Raw genomic sequence first — 27,548 nt, forward strand, 5'->3', positions numbered from 1 at the left:
GCAGGTTTCGGGGTTCAGGAAGGTAGGGAGGGCAGGATTAGGGGGTGCAAGGTTTCAGTTGTAGGGTTTAGGGGTGCAGAGTTTGGTAGGGCCGAATTTGGGGGTGCAGGGTTTGGGGTGCAGGGTTTGGGAAGACAGGATCGGGGTGGAGGATTTGGGGGTGCAGGATTGAGGGGCAGGGTTTTGGTGCAGGGCTTGGGGTCAGGATCTGGGGTGCAGGGTTTGGGAAGAGTATTTTGGGGTGCAGGATTTTGGGTGCCGTGTCTGCGGGGCAGGTTTGGGGTGATCACTGCACCTTTTCCTTTCTCCAGGTGCAGAGCCCGTGCCTCACTTGGTTCCGTCTGCAAACAGCGCCCATCCCAGCTCGAATCCCCCTGCCCCTCTCACCCTGTGCAGCTCTTTGTGCGCTGAGCTCCGCACTCAGCACCAGCGGGTGTGGCTCCTCCTGAAGGGCTGGGGGAAGGGGGCGGGGCCAAGGGCTGGTTTGAGGGGGCGGGGCTGAGGCGGCGAGCTGCGATTGGCCGGCCGGGCCGCAGCGGCCGTTCCCGCCTGAGCCTTGGGGCGGAGCCAGAGCGGAAGTGCGGGGGGCGGCCGGGCCAGGAGCCGCCCGCAGAGCGCCCGGAGAGCGGGCTTCGGGGACTCTGCCCGGGAACGAGCGGCAGGAGGAGAGGAGACGGCCCCAGCGGTACCGGGTGAGCTTCTGGCTGGAGCCTGGGAGCTGTTCCTCTCAGCGAGGGCTGTCGGGCACTGAACGGGCTGCCCAGGGCAGGGCTGGAGCCGCCATCCCTGGAGGGGTTTCCACAGGAGCTCCTGAGGGCCGTGGGCAGCGCCGGGGGGTTGTGCTTGGACTCCAGCACCTTCAAGGTGTTTGACACCCAAAGGGATTCTGTGGCACACTCCATTTTCACATTGCCATGGAGCCTGGAGGTCCCAGCGGGGTTTGGATCAGCGTGTTCTGGAACATTCTCAGTGGTCGCGTCTGTGTGCAGAGTGTGGTGGGAATGAGAAGAGAGGAGGTGGAGAGAACAGTGGGGAGGTGGAGGAGCAGGAGTGGAGGTGAATACCAGAGAGAGCGAGTGTGTGCGGATCAGCAGTGATCACCCCAAACCTGCCCCGCAGACACGGCACCCAAAATCCTGCACCCCAAAATACTCTTCCCAAACCTGCACCCCAGATCCTGACCCCAAGCCCTGCACCAAAACCCTGCCCCTCAATCCTGCACCCCCAAATCCTCCACCCCCGATCCTGTCTTCCCAAACCCTGCACCCCAGATCCTGCACCCCCAAATTCGGCCCTACCAAACTCTGCACCCCTAAACCCTACAACTGAAACCTTGCACCCCCTAATCCTGCCCTCCCTACCTTCCTGAACCCCGAAACCTGCACCCCAAACCCTGCATTCCCAAATCTTTCCGTCCTATACCCTCCACCCCTAAACCCTGCCCCCAAACCCTGCACCCCAAAGAATTCCCTCCCAAACCTTGCACCTCCAAATCCTGCACCTCAAAGGCCTGGCAACCCAAGCCCTTCAACCCCATCCCTGCAACACCAAATCCTGTACCCCAAACCCAGCACCCCAGAATCCTGCACCCCAAATCCTGCCTGCCAAACCTTTCACTGCAAACCCCTGCACCCCAAGATTGTGCTGCCCTAAACACTGAACCCCCAAATCCTGCAGACCCGGATCCTTGCCTCCCAAGACTCTGCACCCCCAAATCCTGCACCCCAAATCTCTCACCCCCACCACCCTGCACTCCCATCCCCTGCACCCCAAAACTCCACACCTCCAAATCCTGAACCCTGAAACCCCGCACCCCCAAATCCTGTGCCCCAGTCCTGTGCACCCCACACTCTGCAACCTTAAATTTCCCCCCAAGCCCCTGCACCCCAAACGCTGCACTCTTAGACCTGACTTCTAAACCCTGCACCCCCAAACAGTGCACCCCCAAATCCTGAAGCCCCAGATCCTTCCCTCCCATACTGTGCACCCCCAAATCCTGAACCCCCAGATCCTGAATTCCAGGATCTTGCACCCCCAGACCCTGCACCCCCAAATCAGACACACGAACACCCTGCACCCCCAAATCTTGCACCTCTAAGCCTCCACCCCTTAACACTGCATCCCCAAATCTTTCACCCCAAAACCTCAACCCAGAACCCTTTACCCCAAAACCCTACACCTCCAAATCCTGAACCCTTAAACCCTGCACCCCCAGATCCTCCCCCCAAATGAATGAACCCCCAAAACCTACACCCCCAGATGCTGCTGCCCCATACCCCGCACCCCAAACTCTGCACCCAGAAATCCTGCACTCTCATAACCCTGCACCTCAAATAATTCCCTCGACCCTGCACCCCCAGAACCTGTAACCCCAAACGCTGCACCCCCAGGTCCTGTCCCCAAACTCTGCACTGCCAGATCCTGCCCCCCTAAACCCTTAAAGCCCAAATATTGTACCCTCAGATCCTTCCTCAACACCCTGCACCCCCAAATTCCCCACCGCAAACCTGCACCCCCAGATCCTGCACCACCAAGTTCTGTGCCCTGAAACCCTGCACTGAAAATCCTGCCCCCTAACTCTGCACCCCCGAATCCTGCACCCCCAAATCCGGCATCCCTAAACCCTGCACCCCCAAATCCTTCAACCCCCAAAGCCAATGCACTGCCAAACCCTGGACCCCCAGATACTGCACCCCAGAACCCTGCACGTTGAAATCCTGCACCCCCAAACCCTGCAGCCCAGAACCCTGTACCCGATATCCTGCTGCCCCACAACTTGCACCCCCAAACCTGCAACCCCAAATACTGCACCCTAAATCCTGCATCTTGAAACCCTGCACCCCTAAATCCTTCCTCCCAAGCCATGATTCCCCAAAACCTGTAATACCAAATCCTGCACCCCTAAATTCAGCCCTACCATACTTTGCACCCCTATAATTCAGCCCTACCATACTTTGCACCCCTAAACCCTGAAATCTTACACCCCCTGATCCTGCCCTCCCAAATCCTGAGCCCTGCACCCCCAAAGCCTGCATTCCCAAACGCAGCAACCCCAGGTCCTGAACACCCAAACACTGCACCCCCAAATTAGGCAGCCCCAAACCCAGCACCCCAAAATCCTCCATTCACAAACTCTGCATCCCCCACACCTGGACCCCCACATGTGCACCCCCAAAACCATGCCCCCCTTAAACGCTGCACTTCAAAACCCTGCACCCCTAAATCCTTCCCCCAAAACCCTGCCCCCCCAAACCCTACACCCCAAGGTCCTTCCCCCACCTCCTGGAACCCCAAACCCTGCACCCCAAAGAATTCCCTCCCAAACCTTGCACCTCAAAGGCCTGGAAACCCAAGCCCTTCAACCCCATCCCTGCAACACCAAATCCTGTACCCCAAACCCAGCACCCCAGAATCCTGCACCCCAAATCCTGCCTACCAAACCTTTCACTGCAAACCCCTGCACCCCGAGGTTGTGCTGCCCTAAACACTGAACCCCCAAATCCTGCAGCCCCAGATCCTTGCCTCCCAAAACTCTGCACCCCCACATCCTGCACCCCAAATCTCTCACCCCCAAATCCTCCCCCCACCACCCTGCAGCCTCAAATCCTTCACCCCCAGTCCCTGCACCCCAAAACTCCACACCTCCAAATCTTGAACCCTGAAACCCTGCACCCCCAAATCCTGTGCCCCAGTCCTATGCACCCCACACTCTGCAACCTTAAATTTCCCCCCAAGCCCCTGCACCCCAAACGCTGCACTGTTAGACCTGACTTCTAAACCCTGCACCCCCAAACAGTGCACCCCCAAATCCTGCACCCCTAATCCTCCACCCTTTTAACACTGCACCCCCAAAACCTGAACCACCAAATCTTTCACCCCCAAAACCTCCCTCCTCCAAACCCTGCACTTCAAAATGCTGCACCCCCAAATCCTTCTCCCCAACACCCTGCACCCCCAGATCCTGACCCCAAAACCCTGCACCCCAAATCCTGTACCCCAAAGCCCTGCACTCTCAAATCATACATGCCCAGAACGTGCACCCTAAACTGTGCACCCCAAAATCCTAAACCCCTTAACCCTGCACCCCCAAATCGTCCAGACCCATGTGCCGAACCCAGCACCCCAAAATCTACCCCCCAAAACCTACATCCCCAAATCCTGCACCCCCAGGTCCTGAACAGCCAAAATCTGCACCCCCAATTCTGCCTCCCCAAGACCTGCACCCCCAATTCTGCCTCCCCAAGACCTTCACCCCCAGTCCCTGCTCCACTAAATCCTACACCCCAAACCCTGCACCCCCAACCTCCTGGACCCCAAATCCTGCCCCCACAAGTTGCACCCCAAAACCCTGCTACCCCACATCTTGTACCCCCAGATCCTTCCCCCAACACCCTGCAATCCCAAACCCTGCACCCCCAATTCTGGCGCTAAACCCTGCACCCCCAGAACCCTGCACCACTGAACCTTGCACCCTGAAACCCTGCTCCCCCAATCCCCCCCCCCCAAAACTCTGCACCCCAAAACCCTATACCCAAAACCCTGCACCCCACAAGTTGCACCCCATATCCCTGCACCCCCAAATCCCTGCACCCCCAAATCCTCCAACCCTCAGGTCCTGCACCCCCAGGTGCTGAACACCTGAACCCCTCACCCCAGACCCCTCACCCCAAAGCCCTGCACCCCCAAATCCTGCCTCTAAACGCTGAACTACAAGGTTCTGTACCCCAACAGCCTGCTCACCCAGATCCTGCACCCCAGAACCCTGCACCCCCATATTCTGATCCCTACAGCCTGCACCCCCAGCTCCTGCACCCCCAAAACCTGTACCCCTAAATCCTGCACCCTTCAACCCTGCAGCCCACAACGCTGCACCCCCAACCTCTGCAGCCCCAGTTCCTTAACGCGTGAAACCTGCACCCCCAAGTCCTGCACCTCATAACCTTACACCCGGAATCCTGCCCCCCAAACCATGCACCCCAAAATCAAGGCCCCTCAAACTTGCACTCAAAAGTCCGCACCAAGAAACCCTCCCCGCCCAGTTCCTAAAGACATGGAACCTGCACCCCCAAATCCCGCACCCCAAAACCCTGCAGCCCAGTACCCCAGACCACCAAATCTTGCACCTCCAAATCCTGCCCCCTTTAGCCCTGCACTTCAAACCCTGCACCCCAAATCCTGCAACCAAACCCTGCACCCCAAATCCTGCAACCAGCCCTTGTACCCCTAAATCCTTGACCTCCACATCCCGAATCTCCAAACGCAGCAACCCCAAAACCCTACACCCCCAATCCCTGCACCCCCAAATCATTGTCCTTCAAATCCCACACCCAACGCTCGTACACCCCAAGATCTTGCACCCCCACACACTGCACCCCAAATCCTGCATCCCCAAATCCTCCAGCCCCATGTCCCAAACCCCCAAACCCTGCACCCTCAAGTCTTGCACCCCCAAACCATTCTCCCCGAAATCCTGCAACCCCAAACCCCACACCTCCTGCACCCCAAAATTCGACACCTCCAATTCTAAACCCTTAAACCCTGCATCTCGCAAATCCTTCCCCCCAAAACAGTGCCCCCCAAACCCTGCACCCCAGATCCTGCAGCCCCTAACTCTGCACCCCAAACGCTGCACCCTCAGATCCTGCGTCCCCCAACCCTGCACCCCAAATCCTTTACCGCAAAATTCCCCAAACCTGCAAACCCAAATTCTGCACCCCCAGTTCCTAAACATGCGAACCCTGCACCCCCAAACATTCAGCCCAAAGCCCTGCACCCCCAAATCCTGCCGTACACAACCCTTCCCCCCAAACCTCTTCAACCCAAGGTACTGAAACCCTAAGCCCTGCACCCCAAACCTACATCCCCAAATCCTGCACCCCCAGGTCCTGAACACCCAAAATCTGCACCCCCAAATCCCTGAACTCTAAAAACCTGAACCCCCAATTCTGCCTCCCCAAGACCTGCACCCCCAAACTCTACACCACTAAACCCTGCACCCCCAAACCCTGTACCCCAAATCCTGACCCCCACAAGTTGCACCCTGGGGACAATGGGGGGTGCCCAGGATGTGAGAATGAGTCCTGCGGACAAGGGGAGCCTGACAGGGCCCGAGCAAACCCGACAGGGCCCGAGCGAATCTGACAGGGCCCGACAGAGCCCGACAGGGCCTGAGCAAACCCGACAGGGCCTGACAAGGCCCGACAGGGCCTGAGCAAACCCGACAGGACCCGACAAAGCCTGACAGGGTCCGATGGAGCCCGACAGGGCCCGAGCAAACCCGACAGGGCTCGATGGAGCCCGACAGGGCCCGAGGAAACCCGACAGGGCGCGACAGAGCCTGACAGGGCCCGAGGAAACCCGACAGGGCTCGACGGAGCCCGACAGGGCCTGAGGAAACCAGACAGGGCCCGACGGAGCCCGACAGGGCCCTAGCAAACCCGACAGGGCCTGAGCAAACCCGACAGGGCCCGACGGAGCCCGACAGGGCCTGAGGAAACCAGAGAGGGCCCGACGGAGCCCGACAGGGCCCTAGCAAACCCGACAGGGCTTGACAAAGCCTGACAGGGCCCGAGCAAACCCGACAGGGCCCGAGCAAACCCGACAGGGCCCGACGGAGCCCGACAGGGCCCGAGCAAACCAGAAAGGGCCCGACGGAGCCTGACAGGGCTCGATGGAGCCCGACAGGGCCCGAGGAAACCCGACAGGGCCCGACGGAGCCCGATAGGGCCCGAGCGAACCCGACAGGGCCTGACGAAGCCCGACAGGGCCCGAGCAAACCCGCAAGGGCCCGACGAAGCCTGACAGGGCCCGAGCAAACCTGACAGGACCTGACAAAGCCTGACAGGGCCCGACGGAGCCCGACAGGGCCTGAGCAAACCCGAAAGAGACCGACGGAGCCTGACAGGGCTCGATAGAGTCCGACAGGGCCCGAGGAAACCCGACAGGGCCCGACGGAACCCGAGAGGGCCCGAGGAAATCCGACAGGGCCCGACGGAGCCTGACAGGGCCCGAGCAAACCCGACAGGGCCCGACAGAGCCCGACAGGACCCGAGCAAACCCAACAAAGCCCGAGCAAACCCGACAGGGTTCGACAAAGCCTGACATGGCTCGATGGAGCCCGACAGGGCCCGAGGAAACCCGACAGGGCCCGAGGGAGCCTGACAGGGCCCGAGCAAACCCGACAGGGCCAGAGCAAACCTGACAGGGCTCGACGGAGCCTGACAGGGCCCGAGCAAACCCGACAGGGCCCGAGCAAACCTGACAGGGCACGAAGGAGTCCGACAGGGCCCGAGCAAACCCGACAGGGCCCAACGGATCCCGACAGGGCCTGAGCAAACCTGACAGGGCCCGACGGAGCCTGACAGGGCCCGAGAAAACCCGACAGGGCCCGAGCAAACCCGACAGGGCCCGAGCGAATCTGACAGGGCCCGACGGAGCCCGACAGGGCCTGAGCAAACCCGACAGGGCCTGACAAGGCCCGACAGGGCCTGAGCAAACCCGACAGGACCCGACAAAGCCTGACAGGGTCCGATGGAGCCCGACAGGGCCCGAGCAAACCCGACAGGGCTCGATGGAGCCCGACAGGGCCCGAGGAAACCCGACAGGGCGCGACGGAGCCTGACAGGGCCCGAGCAAACCCGACAGGGATCGACGGAGTCCGACAGGGCCTGAGGAAACCAGACAGGGCCCGACGGAGCCCGACAGGGCCCTAGCAAACCCGACAGGGCTTGACAAAGCCTGACAGGGCCCGAGCAAACCCGACAGGGCCCGAGCAAACCCGACAGGGCCCGACGGAGCCCGACAGGGCCCAAGCAAACCCGAAAGGGCCCGACGGAGCCTGACAGGGCTCGATGGAGCCCGACAGGGCCCGAGGAAACCCGACAGGGCCCGACGGAGCCCGATAGGGCCCGAGCGAACCCGACTGGGCCTGACGGAGCCCGACAGGGCCCGAGCAAACCCGCAAGGGCCCGACGAAGCCTGACAGGGCTCGATGGAGCCCGACAGGGCCCGGGCAAACCCGACAGGGCACGCTGGAGCCCGACAGAGCCCGAGCAAACCCGACAGGGCGCGACGGAGCCCGACAGGGCACGAGCATACCCGACAGGGCCTGACGGAGCCTGACAGGGCCCGAGCAAACCCGACAGGGCCCGAGCGAACCTGACTGGTCTTGACAAAGCCCGACAGGACGCGGGCAAACCCGACAGGGCCCGAGCAAACCTGACAGAACCCAACAAAGCCTGACAGGGTCCGATGGAGCCTGACAGGGCCCGAGCAAACCCGACAGGGCCCGAGCAAACCTGACAGGGCTCGATGGAGCCCGACAGGGCCCGAGGAAACCCGACAGGGCGCGACGGAGCCTGACAGGGCCCGAGCAAACCCGACAGTGCTCGACGGAGCCCGACAGGGCCCGAGCAAACCCGACAGGGTCCGACGAAGCCCAACAGGGCTTCAGCAAACCCGACAGAGCCCGAGCAAACCCGACAGGGTCCGACGGAGCCCGACAGGACCCGAGGAAACCAGACAGGGCCCGAACAAGCCAAACAGGGCCCTAGCAAACCCGACAGGGCCCGAGCAAACCCGACAGGGCCTGACGGAGCCTGACAGGGCCCGAGCAAACCCGCCAGGGCTCGACAAAGCCTGACAGGGCCTGAGCAAACCTGACAGGGCCCGAGCAAACCTGACAGGGCCCAACGGAGCCCAACAGGGCCCGAGCAAACCCGACAGGGACCGACAGAGCCCGACAGGGCCCGAGCAAACCTGACAGGGCCCGACGGAGCCCGACAGGGCCCAAGCAAACCTGACAGGGGTCGACGGCGCCTGACAGGGCCTGAGCAAACCCGACAGGGCCCGAGCATACCTGACAGGGGTCGACGGAGCCTGACAGGGCCTGAGCAAACCCGACAGGACCCGACAAAGCCTGACAGGGTTCGATGGAGCCCGACAGGGCCCGAGCAAACCCGACATGGCTCAACGGAGCCCGACAGGGCCCAAGCAAATCCGACAGGGCCCGAGCAAACCCGACAAAGCCTCACAGAGCCTGACAGGGCTCGATGGAGCCCGACAGGGCCCGAGGAAACCCGACAGGGCTAGACGGAGCCCGACAGGGCCCGAGCAAACCCGACAGGGCCCGACGGAGCCCGACAGGGCCCCAGCAAACCCGACAGGGCCCGAGCAAATCCGACAGGGCCTGACGGAGCCTGACAGGGCGTGAGCTTACCCGACAGGGCTCGACGGAGCCTGACAGGGCCTGAGCAAACCCGACAGGGCCCGAGCAAACCTGATAGGGCCCGACGGAGCCCGACAGGGCCCGAGCAAACCTGACAGGGGTCGACGGAGCCTGACAGGGCCTGAGCAAACCCGACAGGGCCCGAGCATACCTGACAGGGGTCGACGGAGCCTGACAGGGCCTGAGCAAACCCGACAGGACCCGACAAAGCCTGACAGGGTTCGATGGAGCCCGACAGGGCCCGAGCAAACCCGACATGGCTCAACGGAGCCCGACAGGGCCCGAGCAAACCTGACAGGGGTCGACGGAGCCTGACAGGGCCTGAGCAAACCCGACAGTGCCCGAGCAAACCCGACAGGGCCCAACGGAGACCGACAGAGCCCGAGCAAACCCGACAGGGCCCGACAAGGCCCGACAGGGCCAGAACAAACCTGACAGGACCTGACAAAGCCTGACAGGGCCCGACGGAGCCCGACAGGGCCCGAGCAAACCCAAAAAGGCCCGACGGAGCCTGACAGGGCTCGATGGAACCCGACAGGGCCCGAGGAAACCCGACATGGCTCGACGGAGCCCGACAGGGCCCGAGCAAACCCGAAAGGGCCCGACGGAGCCTGACAGGGCTCGATGGAGCCCGACAGGGCCCGAGGAAACCCGACAGGGCCCGACGGAGCCCGACAGGGCCCAAGCAAACCCGACAGGGCCTGAGCAAACCCGACAGTGCCTGAGCAAACCCGACAGGGCCCGAGCAAACCCGACAGGGCCCGACGGAGCCTGACAGGGCTCGATGGAGACCGACAGAGCCCGAGGAAACCCGACAGGGCCCGACGGAGCCCGATGGGGCCCGAGCAAACCCGACAGGGCCTGACGGAGCCCGACAGGGCCCGAGCAAAGCCTGATAGGGTCCGACGGAGCCTGACAGGGCTCGATGGAGCCCGACAGGGCCCGAGGAAGCCTGACAGGGCCTGACGGAGCCCGACAGGGCCCGAGCAAAGCCTGATAGGGTCCGACGGAGCCTGACAGGGCTCGATGGAGCCCGACAGGGCCCGAGGAAGCCCGACAGGGCCCGAGCAAACCCGACAGGGCCCAAGCAAACCCGACAGGGCCTGAGCAAACCCGACAGTGCCTGAGCAAACCCGACAGGGCCCGAGCAAACCCGACAGGGCTCCGTCGCGCCCTGTTGGGTTTCCTTGGGCCTTGTCGGGCTCCATCGAGCCCTGTCAGGCTCCGTCGGGCCCTTACGGGTTTGCTCGGGCCCTGTCGGGCTCCGTCGGGCCCTGTCGGGTTTGCTCGGGCCCTGTCGGGTTTGCTCGGGTCCTGTCAGGCTTTGTCAAGCCCTGTCGGGTTTGCTAGGGCCCTGTCGGGCTCCGTCGGGACCTGTCTGGTTTCCTCAGGCCCTGTCGGGCTCCGTCGGGCCCTGTCGGGTTTGCTCAGGCCCTGTCGGGTTTGCTCAGGCCCTGTCGGGTTTCCTCAGGCCCTGTCGGGCTCCATCGAGCCCTGTCGGGTTTGCTCGGGCCCTGTTGGGCTCCATCGGACCCTGTCAGGCCTTGTCAGGGCCTGTCGGGTTTGCTCGGGACCTGTCGGGTTTGCTCGCGCCCTGTCGGGCTCCGTCGGGCCCTGTCAGATTCGCTCGGGCCCTGTCGGGTTTGCTCGGGCCCTGTCGGGTTTGCTCGGGCCCTGTGGGGTTTGCTCGGGCCCTGTCAGGCTCTGTCAAGCCCTGTCGGGTTTGCTCGGGCCCTGTTGGGTTTGCTCGGGCCCTGTCGGGTTTGCTCGGGCCCTGTCAGGTTCGCTCGGGCCCTGTCGGGTTTGCTCAGGCCCTGTCAGGCTCTGTCGGGCCCTGTCAGGTTCGTTCGGGCCCTGTCAGGCTCCGTCGAGCCCTGTCGGGTTTGCTCGGGCCCTGTCAGGCTCCGTCGGGCCCTGTCGGGTTTCCTCGGGCCCTGTCGGGCTCCGTCGGGCCGTGTCGGGTTTGCTCGGGCCCTGTCAGGTTTGCTGAAGCCCTGTCAGGCTTCGTCGGACCCTATCGAGTGTGCTCAGACCCTGTCGGGCTCCGTCGAGCCCTGTCGGGTTTGCTCGGGCCCTGTCAGGCTCCGTCGGGCCCTGTCGGATTTCCTCGTGCCCTGTCGGACTCTATCGAGCCCTGTTAGGCTCCGTCGGGCTCTTTCGGGTTTGCTCAAGCCCTGTCGGGCTCCGTCGGGCCCTGTCAGGCTTTGTCAGGTCGTGTCAGGTTTGCTCGGGCCCTGTCGGGACTTGTCAGACCCTGTCGGGTTTGCTCGGGCCCTGTCGGGCTCCAGCGTGCCCTGTCAGGCTCCGTCGGGCCCTTTCGGGTTTGCTCGGGCCCTGTCGGGCTCCGTCGCGCCCTGTCGGATTTGCTCAGGCCCTGTCGGGTTTGTTCGAGCCCTGTCGGGCTCCATCGGGCCCTGTCGGGTTTGCTCGGGCCCTATCGGGCTCAGTCGGGCCCTGTCGGGTTTCCTTGGGCCCTGTCGGACTCCATCGAGCCCTGTCAGGCTTCGTCGGGCCCTTTCAGGTTTGCTCGGGCCCTGTCGGGCTCCGTCAGGCCCTGTCGGGTTTGCTCGGGCCCTATCGGGCTCCGTCGGGCCCTGTCGGGTTTCCTTGGGCCCTGTCGGTCTCCATCGAGCCCTGTCAGGCTTTGTCGGGTCCTGTCGGGTTTGCTCAGGCCCTGTCGGGCCTTGTCTGGCCCTGTCGGGTTTGCTCGGGCCCTGTCGGGTTTGCCCACGTCCTGTCGGGCTCCGTCGGGCCCTGTCAGATTCGCTCGGGCCCTGTCGGGTTTGCTCGGGCCCTGTCAGGCTCCGTCAGGCTCTGTCTAGTTTGCTCCTGCCCTGTCGGGCTCCGTCGGGCCCTGTCAGGTTTGCTTGGGCCCTGTCGGGGTCCGTTGGGCCCTGTCGGGTTTGCTCGGGCCCTGTCGGGCTCCGTTGGTCCCTGTCGGTTTGCTCGGGCCTTGTCGGGTTTTCTGAAGCCCTGTCAGGCTTCGTCGGACCCTGTCGAGTGTGCTCGGGCCCTGTCGGGCTCCGTCGAGCCCTGTCAGGTTTTCTCGGGCCTTGTCAGGCTCCGTCGGGTCCTGTCGGGTTTGCTCGGGCCCTGTCGGGTTTGCTCAGGCCCTGTCGGGTTCCGTCGAGCCCTATCGGGTTGCCTCGGGCCCTGTCGGACTCCACTGAGCCCTGTCAGGCTCCGTCGGGCTCTTTCGGGTTTGCTCGGGCCCTGGCGGGCTCCGTCGGGCCCTGTCAGGCTTTGTCAGGACGTGTCAGGTTTGCTCGGGCCCTGTCGGGCCTTGTCGGGCCCTGTCGGGTTTGCTCGGGCTCTGTCGGGCTCCAGCGTGCCCTGTCGGGTTTGCCCGGGCCCTGTCAGGCTCCGTCAGGCCCTGTCGGGTTTGCTCGGGCCCTATCGGGCTCAATCAGGCCCTGTCGGGTTTCCTCGGGCCCTGTCGGGCTCCATCGAGCCCTGTCAGGCTCCGTCGGGCCCTTTCAGGTTTGCTCGGGCCCTGTCGGGCTCCATCGGGCCCTGTCGGGTTTGCTCGGGCCCTGTCAGGCTCCGTCGGGCCCTGTCAGGCTCCGTCGGGCCCTGTCTGGTTTCCTCGGGCTCTGTCGGGCTCCGTCGGGCCTTGTCGGGTTTGCTCGGACCCTGTCGGGTTTGCTCGAGCCCTGTCGGGCTCCTTCGTGCCCTGTCAGGTTTGCTCGGGCCCTGTCGGGATTGCTCGGGCCCTGTAAGGCTCCGTCGAGCCCTGTCGGGTTTGCTCGGGCCCTGTCAGGCTCCGTCGGGCCCTGTCGGGTTTCCTCGGGCCCTGTCGGGCTCCATCGAGCCCTGTCAGGCTTTGTCGAACCCTGTCGGGTTTGCTCGGGCCCTGTCGGGTTTGCTCGGGTCCTGTGGGGCTCTGTCGGGCCCTGTCGGGTTTGCTCGGGCCCTGTCAGGCTTTGTCGGGCCCTGTCGGATTTCCTCGGGCCCTCTCGGGTTCCGTCGGGCCCTCTCGGGTTCCGTCGGGCCCTGTCGGGTTTCCTCGGGCCCTGTCGGACTCTATCGAGCCCTGTCAGGCTCCGTCGGCCTCTTTCGGGTTTGCTCAGGCACTGTCGGGCTCCGTCGGGCCCTGTCAGGCTTTGTCAGGTCCTGTCAGGTTTGCTCGGGCCCTATCGGGCCTTGTCGGGCCCTGTTGGGTTTGCTCGGGCTCTGTCGGGCTCCAGCGTGCCCTGTCGGGTTTGCCCGGGCCCTGTCAGGCTCCATCAGGCCCTGTCGGGTTTCCTCGGGCCCTATCGGGCTCCGTGGGGCCCTGTCGGGTTTCCTCGGGCCCTGTCGGGCTCCATCGAGCCCTGTCAGGTTTGCTCGGGCCGTGTCGGGTTTGCTCGGGCCCTGTCGGGCTCCATCGGACCCTATCAGGCTTTGGCGGGTCCTGTCGGGTTTGCTCAGGCCCTGTCGGGCCTTGTCAGCCCCTGTCGGGTTTGCTCGCGCCCTGTCAGGCTCCGTCAGGCCCTATCGGGTTTGCTCGAGCCCTGTCGGGCTCCGTCAGGCCCTGTCAGGTTTGCTCGGGCCCTGTCGGGCCTTGTCAGGCCCTGTCGGGTTTGCTCGGGCCCTGTCGGGCCTTGTCGGGCCCTGTCGGGTTTGCTCGGGCTCTGTCGGGCTCCAGCGTGCCCTGTCGGGTTTGCTCGGGCCCTGTCGGGCTCCGTCAGGCCCTGTCGGGTTTGCTCGGGCCCTATCGGGCTCCATCGAGCCCTGTCAGGCTCCGTCGGGCCCTGTCGGGCTCCATCGAGCCCTGTCAGGCTCCGTCGGGCCCTTTCGGGTTTGCTCGGGCCCTGTCGGGCTACGTCGGGCCCTGTCGATTTTGCTCAGGCCCTGTCGGGTTTGTTCGAGCCCTGTCGGGCTCCATCAGGCCCTGTCGGGTTTGCTCGGGCGCTATCGGGCTCCGTCGGGCCCTGTCGGGTTTCCTCGGGCCCTGTCGGGCTCCATCAAGCCCTGTCAGGCTTCGTCGGGCCCTTTCAGGTTTGCTCGGGCCCTGTCGGGCTCCATCGAGCACTGTCAGGCTTTGTCGGGTTTGCTCGGGCCCTATCGGGCTCCGTCGGGCCCTGTCGGGTTTCCTTGGGCCCTGTCGGGCTCCATCGAGCACTGTCAGGCTTTGTCGGGTCCTGTCAGGTTTGCTCAGGCCCTCTCGGGTCTTGTCTGGCCCTGTCTGGTTTGCTCGGGCCCTGTCAGGCTACGTCAGGCTCTGTCGAGTTACCTCGTACCCTGTCGGGCTCCGTCGGGCCCTGTCAGGTTTGCTTGGGCCCTGTCGGGATCCGTTGGGCCCTGTCGGGTTTGCTCGGGCCCTGTCAGGCTCCGTCAGGCCCTGTCTGGTTTGCTCGTGCCCTGTCGGGCTCCGTCGGGCCCTGTCAAGTTTGCTTGGGCACTGTCGGGCTCCGTCGGGCCCTGTCGGGTTTCCTTGGGCCCTGTCGGGCTCCATCGAGCCCTGTCAGGCTTTGTCGAACCCTGTCGGGTTTGCTCAGGCCCTGTCGGGTTTGCTTGGGCCCTATCGGGCTCAATCAGGCCCTGTCGGGTTTCCTCGGGCCCTGTCGGGCTCCATCGAGCCCTGTCAGGCTCCGTCGGGCCCTTACGGGTTTGCTCGGGCCCTCTCGGGCTCCGTCGGGCCCTGTCGGGTTTGCTCGGGCCCTGTCGGGCTCCGTCAGGCCCTGTCTGATTTCCTCGGGCTCTGTCGGGCTCCGTCGGGCCCTGTCGGGTTTGCTCGGACCCTGTCGGGTTTGCTCGAGCCCTGTCGCGCTCCATCGGGCCCTGTCGGGTTTGCTCGGGCCCTATCGGGCTCCGTCGGGCCCTGTCGGGTTTCCTCAGGCTCTGTCGGGCTCCATCGAGCCCTGTCAGGCTTCGTCGGGCCCTTTCGGGTTTGCTCGGGCCCTGTCGGGCTCCGTCAGGCCCTGTCGGGTTTGCTCGGGCCCTATCGGGCTCCGTCGAGCCCTGTCGGGTTTGCTCGGGCTCTGTCAGGCTCCGTCGGGCCCTGTCGGGTTTCCTCGGGCCCTGTCGGGCTCCATCAAGCCCTGTCAGGCTTTGTCGAGCCCTGTCGGGTTTGCTCGGGCCCTGTCGGGTTTGCTCAGGCCCTGTCGGGCTCTGTCGGGCCCTGTCTGGTTTCCTCGGGCCCTGTCGGGCTCCGTCGGGCCCTGTCGGGTTTGCTCGGGCCCTGTCAGGCTCCGTCGAACCCTGTCAGGTTTGCTCGGGCCCTGTCAGGCTCCGTCGCGCCCTGTCGGGTTTCCTCGGGCCCTGTCGGGCTCCATCGGACCCTATCAGGCTTTGGCGGGTCCTGTCGGGTTTGCTCAGGCCCTGTCGGGCCTTGTCAGCCCCTGTCGGGTTTGCTCGCGCCCTGTCGGGCTCCGTCGGGCCCTGTCAGGTTCTCTCGGGCGCTGTCAGGTTTGCTCGGGCCCTGTCAGGCTCCGTCAGGCCCTATCGGGTTTGCTCGACCTTTGTCGGGCTCCGTCAGGCCCTGTCAGGTTTGCTTGGGCCCTGTCGGGCCTTGTCAGGCCCTTTCGGGTTTGCTCGGGACCTGTCGGGTTTGCCCGCGTCCTGTCGGGCTCCGTCGGGCCCTGTCAGATTCGCTCGGGCCCTGTCGGGTTTGCTCGGGCCCTGTCAGGCTCCGTCAGGCCCTGTCGGGTTTGCTAGTGCCCTGTCGGGCTCCGTTGGACCCTGTCAGGTTTGCTCAGGCCCTGTCGGGATCCGTTGGGCCTTCTCGGGTTTGCTCGGGCCCTGTCGGGCTCCTTCGTGCCCTGTCAGGTTTGCTCGGGCCCTGTCGGGTTTGCTCGGTCCCTGTCACGCTCCGTCGAGCCCTGTCGGGTTTGCTCGGGCCCTGTCAGGCTCCGTCGAGCCCTGTCAAGTTTCCTCGGGCCTTGTCGGGCTCCATCGAGCCCTGTCAGGCTTTGTCGAACCCTGTCGGGTTTGCTCGGGCCCTGTCGGGTTTGCTTGGGTCCTGTCGGGCTCTGTCGGGCCCTTTCGGGTTTGCTCGGGCCCTGTCGGGCTCCGTCGGGCCCTGTCGGTTTTGCTCGGGCCCTATCGGGCTCCGTCGAGCCCTGTCGGGTTTGCTCGGGCTCTGTCAGGCTCCGTCGGGCCCTGTTGGGTTTCCTCGGGCCCTGTCGGGCTCCATCAAGCCCTGTCAGGCTTTGTCGAGCCCTGTCGGGTTTGCTCGGGCCCTGTCGGGTTTGCTCAGGCCCTGTCGGGCTCTGTCGGGCCCTGTCTGGTTTCCTCGGGCCCTGTCGGGCTCCGTCGAACCCTGTCAGGTTTGCTCAGGCCCTGTCAGGCTCCGTCGCGCCCTGTCGGGTTTCCTCGGGCCCTGTCGGGCTCCATCGGACCCTATCAGGCTTTGGCGGGTCCTGTCGGGTTTGCTCAGGCCCTGTCGGGCCTTGTCAGCCCCTGTCGGGTTTGCTCGCGCCCTGTCGGGCTCCGTCGGGCCCTGTCAGGTTCTCTCGGGCCCTGTCAGGTTTGCTCGGGCCCTGTCAGGCTCCGTCAGGCCCTATCGGGTTTGCTCGACCTTTGTCGGGCTCCGTCAGGCCCTGTCAGGTTTGCTTGGGCCCTGTCGGGCCTTGTCAGGCCCTTTCGGGTTTGCTCGGGACCTGTTGGGTTTGCCCGCGTCCTGTCGGGCTCCGTCGGGCCCTGTCAGATTCGCTCGGGCCCTGTCGGGTTTGCTCGGGCCCTGTCAGGCTCCGTCAGGCCCTGTCGGGTTTGCTAGTGCCCTGTCGGGCTCCGTTGGACCCTGTCAGGTTTGCTCAGGCCCTGTCGGGATCCGTTGGGCCTTCTCGGGTTTGCTCGGGCCCTGTCGGGCTCCTTTGTGCCCTGTCAGGTTTGCTCGGGCCCTGTCGGGTTTGCTCGGTCCCTGTCAGGCTCCGTCGAGCCCTGTCGGGTTTGCTCGGGCCCTGTCAGGCTCCGTCGGGCCCTGTCAAGTTTCCTCGGGCCTTGTCGGGCTCCATCGAGCCCTGTCAGGCTTTGTCGAACCCTGTCGGGTTTGCTCGGGCCCTTTCGGGTTTGCTCGGGCCCTGTCGGGCTCCGTCGGGCCCTGTCGGTTTTGCTCAGGCCCTGTCGGGTTTGTTCGAGCCCTGTCGGGCTCCATCGGGCCCTGTCGGGTTTGCTCGGGCCCTATCGGGCTCCGTCGGGCCCTGTCGGGTTTCCTCGGGCCCTGTCGGGCTCCATCGAGCCCTGTCAGGCTTCGTCGGGCCCTTTCAGGTTTGCTCGGGCCCTGTCGGGCTCCGTCAGGCTTTGTCGGGTTTCCTTGGTCCCTGTCGGGCTCCATCGAGCCCTGTCAGGCTTTGTCGGGTCCTGTCGGGTTTGCTCAGGCCCTGTCGGGCCTTGTCTGGCCCTGTCGGGTTTGCTCGGGCCCTGTCGGGTTTGCCCACGTCCTGTCGGGCTCCGTCGGGCCCTGTCAGATTCGCTCGGGCCCTGTCGGGTTTGCTCGGGCCCTGTCAGGCTCCGTCAGGCTCTGTCGAGTTTGCTCCTGCCCTGTCGGGCTCCGTCGGGCCCTGTCAGGTTTGCTTGGGCCCTGTCGGGATCCGTTGGGCCCTGTCGGGTTTGCTCGGGCCCTGTCGGGCTCCGTTGGTCCCTGTCGGTTTGCTCGGGCCTTGTCGGGTTTTCTGAAGCCCTGTCAGGCTTCGTCGGACCCTGTCGAGTGTGCTCGGGCCCTGTCGGGCTCCGTCGAGCCCTGTCAGGTTTTCTCGGGTCTTGTCAGGCTCCGTCAGGTCCTGTCGGGTTTGCTCGGGCCCTGTCGGGTTTGCTCAGGCCCTGTCGGGTTCCGTCGAGCCCTATCGGGTTGCCTCGGGCCCTGTCGGACTCCACTGAGCCCTGTCAGGCTCCGTCGGGCTCTTTCGGGTTTGCTCGGGCCCTGGCGGGCTCCGTCGGGCCCTGTCAGGCTTTGTCAGGACGTGTCAGGTTTGCTCGGGCCCTGTCGGGCCTTGTCGGGCCCTGTCGGGTTTGCTCGGGCTCTGTCGGGCTCCAGCGTGCCCTGTCGGGTTTGCCGGGGCCCTGTCAGGCTCCGTCAGGCCCTGTCGGGTTTGCTCGGGCCCTATCGGGCTCAATCAGGCCCTGTCGGGTTTCCTCGGGCCCTGTCGGGCTCCATCGAGCCCTGTCAGGCTCCGTCGGGCCCTTTCAGGTTTGCTCGGGCCCTGTCGGGCTCCATCGGGCCCTGTCGGGTTTGCTCGGGCCCTGTCGGGCTCCGTCGGGCCCTGTCTGGTTTCCTCGGGCTCTGTCGGGCTCCGTCGGGCCTTGTCGGGTTTGCTCGGACCCTGTCGGGTTTGCTCGAGCCCTGTCGGGCTCCTTCGTGCCCTGTCAGGTTTGCTCGGGCCCTGTCGGGTTTGCTCGGGCCCTGTAAGGCTCCGTCGAGCCCTGTCGGGTTTGCTCGGGCCCTATCGGGCTCCGTCGAGCCCTGTCGGGTTTGCTCGGGCTCTGTCAGGCTCCGTCGGGCCCTGTCGGGTTTCCTCGGGCCCTGTCGGGCTCCATCAAGCCCTGTCAGGCTTTGTCGAGCCCTGTCGGGTTTGCTCGGGCCCTGTCGGGTTTGCTCAGGCCCTGTCGGGCTCTGTCGGGCCCTGTCTGGTTTCCTCGGGCCCTGTCGGGCTCCGTCGGGCCCTGTCGGGTTTGCTCGGGCCCTGTCAGGCTCCGTCGAACCCTGTCAGGTTTGCTCGGGCCCTGTCAGGCTCCGTCGCGCCCTGTCGGGTTTCCTCGGGCCCTGTCGGGCTCCATCGGACCCTATCAGGCTTTGGCGGGTCCTGTCGGGTTTGCTCAGGCCCTGTCGGGCCTTGTCAGCCCCTGTCGGGTTTGCTCGCGCCCTGTCGGGTTTGCCCGCGTCCTGTCGGGCTCCGTCGGGCCCTATCAGGCTTTGGCGGGTCCTGTCGGGTTTGCTCAGGCCCTGTCGGGCCTTGTCAGGCCCTTTCGGGTTTGCTCGGGACCTGTCGGGTTTGCCCGCGTCCTGTCGGGCTCCGTCGGGCCCTGTCAGATTCGCTCGGGCCCTGTCGGGTTTGCTCGGGCCCTGTCAGGCTCCGTCAGGCCCTGTCGGGTTTGCTAGTGCCCTGTCGGGCTCCGTTGGACCCTGTCAGGTTTGCTCAGGCCCTGTCGGGATCCGTTGGGCCTTCTCGGGTTTGCTCGGGCCCTGTCGGGCTCCTTCGTGCCCTGTCAGGTTTGCTCGGGCCCTGTCGGGTTTGCTCGGTCCCTGTCACGCTCCGTCGAGCCCTGTCGGGTTTGCTCGGGCCCTGTCAGGCTCCGTCGAGCCCTGTCAAGTTTCCTCGGGCCTTGTCGGGCTCCATCGAGCCCTGTCAGGCTTTGTCGAACCCTGTCGGGTTTGCTCGGGCCCTGTCGGGTTTGCTTGGGTCCTGTCGGGCTCTGTCGGGCCCTTTCGGGTTTGCTCGGGCCCTGTCGGGCTCCGTCGGGCCCTGTCGGTTTTGCTCGGGCCCTATCGGGCTCCGTCGAGCCCTGTCGGGTTTGCTCGGGCTCTGTCAGGCTCCGTCGGGCCCTGTCGGGTTTCCTCGGGCCCTGTCGGGCTCCATCAAGCCCTGTCAGGCTTTGTCGAGCCCTGTCGGGTTTGCTCGGGCCCTGTCGGGTTTGCTCAGGCCCTGTCGGGCTCTGTCGGGCCCTGTCTGGTTTCCTCGGGCCCTGTCGGGCTCCGTCGAACCCTGTCAGGTTTGCTCGGGCCCTGTCAGGCTCCGTCGCGCCCTGTCGGGTTTCCTCGGGCCCTGTCGGGCTCCATCGGACCCTATCAGGCTTTGGCGGGTCCTGTCGGGTTTGCTCAGGCCCTGTCGGGCCTTGTCAGCCCCTGTCGGGTTTGCTCGCGCCCTGTCGGGCTCCGTCGGGCCCTGTCAGGTTCTCTCGGGCCCTGTCAGGTTTGCTCGGGCCCTGTCAGGCTCCGTCAGGCCCTATCGGGTTTGCTCGACCTTTGTCGGGCTCCGTCAGGCCCTGTCAGGTTTGCTTGGGCCCTGTCGGGCCTTGTCAGGCCCTTTCGGGTTTGCTCGGGACCTGTTGGGTTTGCCCGCGTCCTGTCGGGCTCCGTCGGGCCCTGTCAGATTCGCTCGGGCCCTGTCGGGTTTGCTCGGGCCCTGTCAGGCTCCGTCAGGCCCTGTCGGGTTTGCTAGTGCCCTGTCGGGCTCCGTTGGACCCTGTCAGGTTTGCTCAGGCCCTGTCGGGATCCGTTGGGCCTTCTCGGGTTTGCTCGGGCCCTGTCGGGCTCCTTCGTGCCCTGTCAGGTTTGCTCGGGCCCTGTCGGGTTTGCTCGGTCCCTGTCAGGCTCCGTCGAGCCCTGTCGGGTTTGCTCGGGCCCTGTCAGGCTCCGTCGGGCCCTGTCAAGTTTCCTCGGGCCTTGTCGGGCTCCATCGAGCCCTGTCAGGCTTTGTCGAACCCTGTCGGGTTTGCTCGGGCCCTTTCGGGTTTGCTCGGGCCCTGTCGGGCTCCGTCGGGCCCTGTCGGTTTTGCTCAGGCCCTGTCGGGTTTGTTCGAGCCCTGTCGGGCTCCATCGGGCCCTGTCGGGTTTGCTCGGGCCCTATCGGGCTCCGTCGGGCCCTGTCGGGTTTCCTCGGGCCCTGTCGGGCTCCATCGAGCCCTGTCAGGCTTCGTCGGGCCCTTTCAGGTTTGCTCGGGCCCTGTCGGGCTCCGTCAGGCTTTGTCGGGTTTCCTTGGTCCCTGTCGGGCTCCATCGAGCCCTGTCAGGCTTTGTCGGGTCCTGTCGGGTTTGCTCAGGCCCTGTCGGGCCTTGTCTGGCCCTGTCGGGTTTGCTCGGGCCCTGTCGGGTTTGCCCACGTCCTGTCGGGCTCCGTCGGGCCCTGTCAGATTCGCTCGGGCCCTGTCGGGTTTGCTCGGGCCCTGTCAGGCTCCGTCAGGCTCTGTCGAGTTTGCTCCTGCCCTGTCGGGCTCCGTCGGGCCCTGTCAGGTTTGCTTGGGCCCTGTCGGGATCCGTTGGGCCCTGTCGGGTTTGCTCGGGCCCTGTCGGGCTCCGTTGGTCCCTGTCGGTTTGCTCGGGCCTTGTCGGGTTTTCTGAAGCCCTGTCAGGCTTCGTCGGACCCTGTCGAGTGTGCTCGGGCCCTGTCGGGCTCCGTCGAGCCCTGTCAGGTTTTCTCGGGTCTTGTCAGGCTCCGTCGGGTCCTGTCGGGTTTGCTCGGGCCCTGTCGGGTTTGCTCAGGCCCTGTCGGGTTCCGTCGAGCCCTATCGGGTTGCCTCGGGCCCTGTCGGACTCCACTGAGCCCTGTCAGGCTCCGTCGGGCTCTTTCGGGTTTGCTCGGGCCCTGGCGGGCTCCGTCGGGCCCTGTCAGGCTTTGTCAGGACGTGTCAGGTTTGCTCGGGCCCTGTCGGGCCTTGTCGGGCCCTGTCGGGTTTGCTCGGGCTCTGTCAGGCTCCAGCGTGCCCTGTCGGGTTTGCCGGGGCCCTGTCAGGCTCCGTCAGGCCCTGTCGGGTTTGCTCGGGCCCTATCGGGCTCAATCAGGCCCTGTCGGGTTTCCTCGGGCCCTGTCGGGCTCCATCGAGCCCTGTCAGGCTCCGTCGGGCCCTTTCAGGTTTGCTCGGGCCCTGTCGGGCTCCATCGGGCCCTGTCGGGTTTGCTCGGGCCCTGTCGGGCTCCGTCGGGCCCTGTCTGGTTTCCTCGGGCTCTGTCGGGCTCCGTCGGGCCTTGTCGGGTTTGCTCGGACCCTGTCGGGTTTGCTCGAGCCCTGTCGGGCTCCTTCGTGCCCTGTCAGGTTTGCTCGGGCCCTGTCGGGTTTGCTCGGGCCCTGTAAGGCTCCGTCGAGCCCTGTCGGGTTTGCTCGGGCCCTATCGGGCTCCGTCGAGCCCTGTCGGGTTTGCTCGGGCTCTGTCAGGCTCCGTCGGGCCCTGTCGGGTTTCCTCGGGCCCTGTCGGGCTCCATCAAGCCCTGTCAGGCTTTGTCGAGCCCTGTCGGGTTTGCTCGGGCCCTGTCGGGTTTGCTCAGGCCCTGTCGGGCTCTGTCGGGCCCTGTCTGGTTTCCTCGGGCCCTGTCGGGCTCCGTCGGGCCCTGTCGGGTTTGCTCGGGCCCTGTCAGGCTCCGTCGAACCCTGTCAGGTTTGCTCGGGCCCTGTCAGGCTCCGTCGCGCCCTGTCGGGTTTCCTCGGGCCCTGTCGGGCTCCATCGGACCCTATCAGGCTTTGGCGGGTCCTGTCGGGTTTGCTCAGGCCCTGTCGGGCCTTGTCAGCCCCTGTCGGGTTTGCTCGCGCCCTGTCGGGCTCCGTCGGGCCCTGTCAGGTTCTCTCGGGCCCTGTCAGGTTTGCTCGGGCCCTGTCAGGCTCCGTCAGGCCCTATCGGGTTTGCTCGACCTTTGTCGGGCTCCGTCAGGCCCTGTCAGGTTTGCTTGGGCCCTGTCGGGCCTTGTCAGGCCCTTTCGGGTTTGCTCGGGACCTGTCGGGTTTGCCCGCGTCCTGTCGGGCTCCGTCGGGCCCTGTCAGATTCGCTCGGGCCCTGTCGGGTTTGCTCGGGCCCTGTCAGGCTCCGTCAGGCCCTGTCGGGTTTGCTAGTGCCCTGTCGGGCTCCGTTGGACCCTGTCAGGTTTGCTCAGGCCCTGTCGGGATCCGTTGGGCCTTCTCGGGTTTGCTCGGGCCCTGTCGGGCTCCTTCGTGCCCTGTCAGGTTTGCTCGGGCCCTGTCGGGTTTGCTCGGTCCCTGTCACGCTCCGTCGAGCCCTGTCGGGTTTGCTCGGGCCCTGTCAGGCTCCGTCGAGCCCTGTCAAGTTTCCTCGGGCCTTGTCGGGCTCCATCGAGCCCTGTCAGGCTTTGTCGAACCCTGTCGGGTTTGCTCGGGCCCTGTCGGGTTTGCTCGGGTCCTGTCGGGCTCTGTCGGGCCCTTTCGGGTTTGCTCGGGCCCTGTCGGGCTCCGTCGGGCCCTGTCGGTTTTGCTCGGGCCCTATCGGGCTCCGTCGAGCCCTGTCGGGTTTGCTCGGGCTCTGTCAGGCTCCGTCGGGCCCTGTCGGGTTTCCTCGGGCCCTGTCGGGCTCCATCAAGCCCTGTCAGGCTTTGTCGAGCCCTGTCGGGTTTGCTCGGGCCCTGTCGGGTTTGCTCAGGCCCTGTCGGGCTCTGTCGGGCCCTGTCTGGTTTCCTCGGGCCCTGTCGGGCTCCGTCGGGCCCTGTCGGGTTTGCTCGGGCCCTGTCAGGCTCCGTCGAACCCTGTCAGGTTTGCTCGGGCCCTGTCAGGCTCCGTCGCGCCCTGTCGGGTTTCCTCGGGCCCTGTCGGGCTCCATCGGACCCTATCAGGCTTTGGCGGGTCCTGTCGGGTTTGCTCAGGCCCTGTCGGGCCTTGTCAGCCCCTGTCGGGTTTGCTCGCGCCCTGTCGGGCTCCGTCGGGCCCTGTCAGGTTCTCTCGGGCCCTGTCAGGTTTGCTCGGGCCCTGTCAGGCTCCGTCAGGCCCTATCGGGTTTGCTCGACCTTTGTCGGGCTCCGTCAGGCCCTGTCAGGTTTGCTTGGGCCCTGTCGGGCCTTGTCAGGCCCTTTCGGGTTTGCTCAGGACCTGTTGGGTTTGCCCGCGTCCTGTCGGGCTCCGTCGGGCCCTGTCAGATTCGCTCGGGCCCTGTCGGGTTTGCTCGGGCCCTGTCAGGCTCCGTCAGGCCCTGTCGGGTTTGCTAGTGCCCTGTCGGGCTCCGTTGGACCCTGTCAGGTTTGCTCAGGCCCTGTCGGGATCCGTTGGGCCTTCTCGGGTTTGCTCGGGCCCTGTCGGGCTCCTTCGTGCCCTGTCAGGTTTGCTCGGGCCCTGTCGGGTTTGCTCGGTCCCTGTCAGGCTCCGTCGAGCCCTGTCGGGTTTGCTCGGGCCCTGTCAGGCTCCGTCGGGCACTGTCAAGTTTCCTCGGGCCTTGTCGGGCTCCATCGAGCCCTGTCAGGCTTTGTCGAACCCTGTCGGGTTTGCTCGGGCCCTTTCGGGTTTGCTCGGGCCCTGTCGGGCTCCGTCGGGCCCTGTCGGTTTTGCTCAGGCCCTGTCGGGTTTGTTCGAGCCCTGTCGGGCTCCATCGGGCCCTGTCGGGTTTGCTCGGGCCCTATCGGGCTCCGTCGGGCCCTGTCGGGTTTCCTCGGGCCCTGTCGGGCTCCATCGAGCCCTGTCAGGCTTCGTCGGCCCCTTTCAGGTTTGCTCGGGCCCTGTCGGGCTCCGTCAGGCTTTGTCGGGTTTCCTTGGTCCCTGTCGGGCTCCATCGAGCCCTGTCAGGCTTTGTCGGGTCCTGTCGGGTTTGCTCAGGCCCTGTCGGGCCTTGTCTGGCCCTGTCGGGTTTGCTCGGGCCCTGTCGGGTTTGCCCACGTCCTGTCGGGCTCCGTCGGGCCCTGTCAGATTCGCTCGGGCCCTGTCGGGTTTGCTCGGGCCCTTTCAGGCTCCGTCAGGCTCTGTCGAGTTTGCTCCTGCCCTGTCGGGCTCCGTCGGGCCCTGTCAGGTTTGCTTGGGCCCTGTCGGGATCCGTTGGGCCCTGTCGGGTTTGCTCGGGCCCTGTCGGGCTCCGTTGGTCCCTGTCGGTTTGCTCGGGCCTTGTCGGGTTTTCTGAAGCCCTGTCAGGCTTCGTCGGACCCTGTCGAGTGTGCTCGGGCCCTGTCGGGCTCCGTCGAGCCCTGTCAGGTTTTCTCGGGTCTTGTCAGGCTCCGTCGGGTCCTGTCGGGTTTGCTCGGGCCCTGTCGGGTTTGCTCAGGCCCTGTCGGGTTCCGTCGAGCCCTATCGGGTTGCCTCGGGCCCTGTCGGACTCCACTGAGCCCTGTCAGGCTCCATCGGGCTCTTTCGGGTTTGCTCGGGCCCTGGCGGGCTCCGTCGGGCCCTGTCAGGCTTTGTCAGGACGTGTCAGGTTTGCTCGGGCCCTGTCGGGCCTTGTCGGGCCCTGTCGGGTTTGCTCGGGCTCTGTCGGGCTCCAGCGTGCCCTGTCGGGTTTGCCGGGGCCCTGTCAGGCTCCGTCAGGCCCTGTCGGGTTTGCTCGGGCCCTATCGGGCTCAATCAGGCCCTGTCGGGTTTCCTCGGGCCCTGTCGGGCTCCATCGAGCCCTGTCAGGCTCCGTCGGGCCCTTTCAGGTTTGCTCGGGCCCTGTCGGGCTCCATCGGGCCCTGTCGGGTTTGCTCGGGCCCTGTCGGGCTCCGTCGGGCCCTGTCTGGTTTCCTCGGGCTCTGTCGGGCTCCGTCGGGCCTTGTCGGGTTTGCTCGGACTCTGTCGGGTTTGCTCGAGCCCTGTCGGGCTCCTTCGTGCCCTGTCAGGTTTGCTCGGGCCCTGTCGGGTTTGCTCGGGCCCTGTAAGGCTCCGTCGAGCCCTGTCGGGTTTGCTCGGGCCCTGTCAGGCTCCGTCGGGCCCTGTCGGGTTTCCTCGGGCCCTGTCGGGCTCCATCGAGCCCTGTCAGGCTTTGTCGAACCCTGTCGGGTTTGCTCGTGCCCTGTCGGGTTTGCTCGGGTCCTGTGGGGCTCTGTCGGGCCCTGTCGGGTTTGCTCGGGCCCTGTCAGGCTCCGTCGGGCCCTGTCGGATTTCCTCGGGCCCTCTCGGGTTCCGTCGGGCCCTCTCGGGTTCCGTCGGGCCCTGTCGGGTTTCCTCGGGCCCTGTCGGACTCTATCGAGCCCTGTCAGGCTCCGTCGGCCTCTTTTGGGTTTGCTCAGGCCCTGTCGGGCTCCGTCGGGCCCTGTCAGGTTCTCTCGGGCCCTGTCGGGTTTGCTCGGGCCCTGTCGGGCCTTGTCGGGCCCTGTCGGGTTTGCTCGGGCTCTGTCGGGCTCCAGCGTGCCCTGTCGGGTTTGCTCGGGCCCTGTCGGGCTCCGTCAGGCCCTGTCGGGTTTGCTCGGGCCCTATCGGGGTCGTGGCGCCCTGTCGGGTTTCCTCGGGCCCTGTCGGGTTTGTTCGAGCCCTGTCGGGCTCCATCGGGCCCTGTCGGGTTTGCTCGGGCCCTATCGGGCTCCGTCGGGCCCTGTCGGGTTTCCTCGGGCCCTTTCAGGTTTGCTCGGGCCCTGTCGGGCTTCGTCAGGCTTTGTCGGGTTTGCTCGGGCCCTATCGGGCTCCGTCGGGCCCTGTCGGGTTTCCTTGGGCCCTGTCGGGCTCCATCGAGCACTGTCAGGCTTTGTCGGGTCCTGTCAGGTTTGCTCAGGCCCTCTCGGGTCTTGTCTGGCCCTGTCTGGTTTGCTCGGGCCCTGTCGAGTTTGCCCACATCCTGTCGGGCTCCGTCGGGCCCTGTCAGATTCGCTCGGGCCCTGTCGGGTTTGCTCGGGCCCTGTCAGGCTACGTCAGGCTCTGTCGAGTTACCTCGTACCCTGTCGGGCTCCGTCGGGCCCTGTCAGGTTTGCTTGGGCCCTGTCGGGATCCGTTGGGCCCTGTCGGGTTTGCTCGGGCCCTGTCAGGCTCCGTCAGGCCCTGTCTGGTTTGCTCGTGCCCTGTCGGGCTCCGTCGGGCCCTGTCGGGTTTCCTTGGGCCCTGTCGGGCTCCATCGAGCCCTGTCAGGCTTTGTCGAACCCTGTCGGGTTTGCTCGGGCCCTTTCGGGTTTGCTCGGGCCCTGTCGGGCTCCGTCGGGCCCTGTCGGTTTTGCTCAGGCCCTGTCGGGTTTGTTCGAGCCCTGTCGGGCTCCATCGGGCCCTGTCGGGTTTGCTCGGGCCCTATCGGGCTCCGTCGGGCCCTGTCGGGTTTCCTCGGGCCCTGTCGGGCTCCATCGAGCCCTGTCAGGCTTCGTCGGGCCCTTTCAGGTTTGCTCGGGCCCTGTCGGGCTCCGTCAGGCTTTGTCGGGTTTCCTTGGTCCCTGTCGGGCTCCATCGAGCCCTGTCAGGCTTTGTCGGGTCCTGTCTGGTTTCCTCAGGCCCTGTCGGGCCTTGTCTGGCCCTGTCGGGTTTGCTCGGGCCCTGTCGGGTTTGCCCACGTCCTGTCGGGCTCCGTCGGGCCCTGTCAGATTCGCTCGGGCCCTGTCGGGTTTGCTCGGGCCCTGTCAGGCTCCGTCAGGCTCTGTCGAGTTTGCTCCTGCCCTGTCGGGCTCCGTCGGGCCCTGTCAGGTTTGCTTGGGCCCTGTCGGGATCCGTTGGGCCCTGTCGGGTTTGCTCGGGCCCTGTCAGGCTCCGTCAGCCCCTGTCTGGTTTGCTCGTGCCCTGTCGGGCTCCGTCGGGCCCTGTCAGGTTTGCTTGGGCACTGTCGGGCTCCGTCGGGCCCTGTCGGGTTTCCTTGGGCCCTGTCGGGCTCCATCGAGCCCTGTCAGGCTTTGTCGAACCCTGTCGGGTTTGCTCAGGCCCTGTCGGGTTTGCTCGGGCCCTATCGGGCTCAATCAGGCCCTTTCGGGTTTCCTCGGGCCCTGTCGGGCTCCATCGAGCCCTGTCAGGCTCCGTCGGGCCCTTACGGGTTTGCTCGGGCCCTCTCGGGCTCCGTCGGGCCCTGTCGGGTTTGCTCGGGCCCTGTCGGGCTCCGTCGGGCCCTG

The 27,548-nt window shown here is 65.7% G+C and overlaps 1 pseudogene; it reads right to left on the bottom strand.

Moving 5' to 3' along the window:
- Positions 1-420: 420 nt before the first annotated feature.
- The window catches only part of LOC139825811 (dynein axonemal heavy chain 9-like), a 248,318-nt pseudogene continuing 221,190 nt past the window's right edge, over positions 421-27,548 (bottom strand).

The sequence above is a fragment of the Patagioenas fasciata genome, chromosome 29 (assembly GCF_037038585.1).
Source record: "Patagioenas fasciata isolate bPatFas1 chromosome 29, bPatFas1.hap1, whole genome shotgun sequence".
Classification (NCBI taxonomy): Eukaryota; Metazoa; Chordata; class Aves; order Columbiformes; family Columbidae; genus Patagioenas; species Patagioenas fasciata.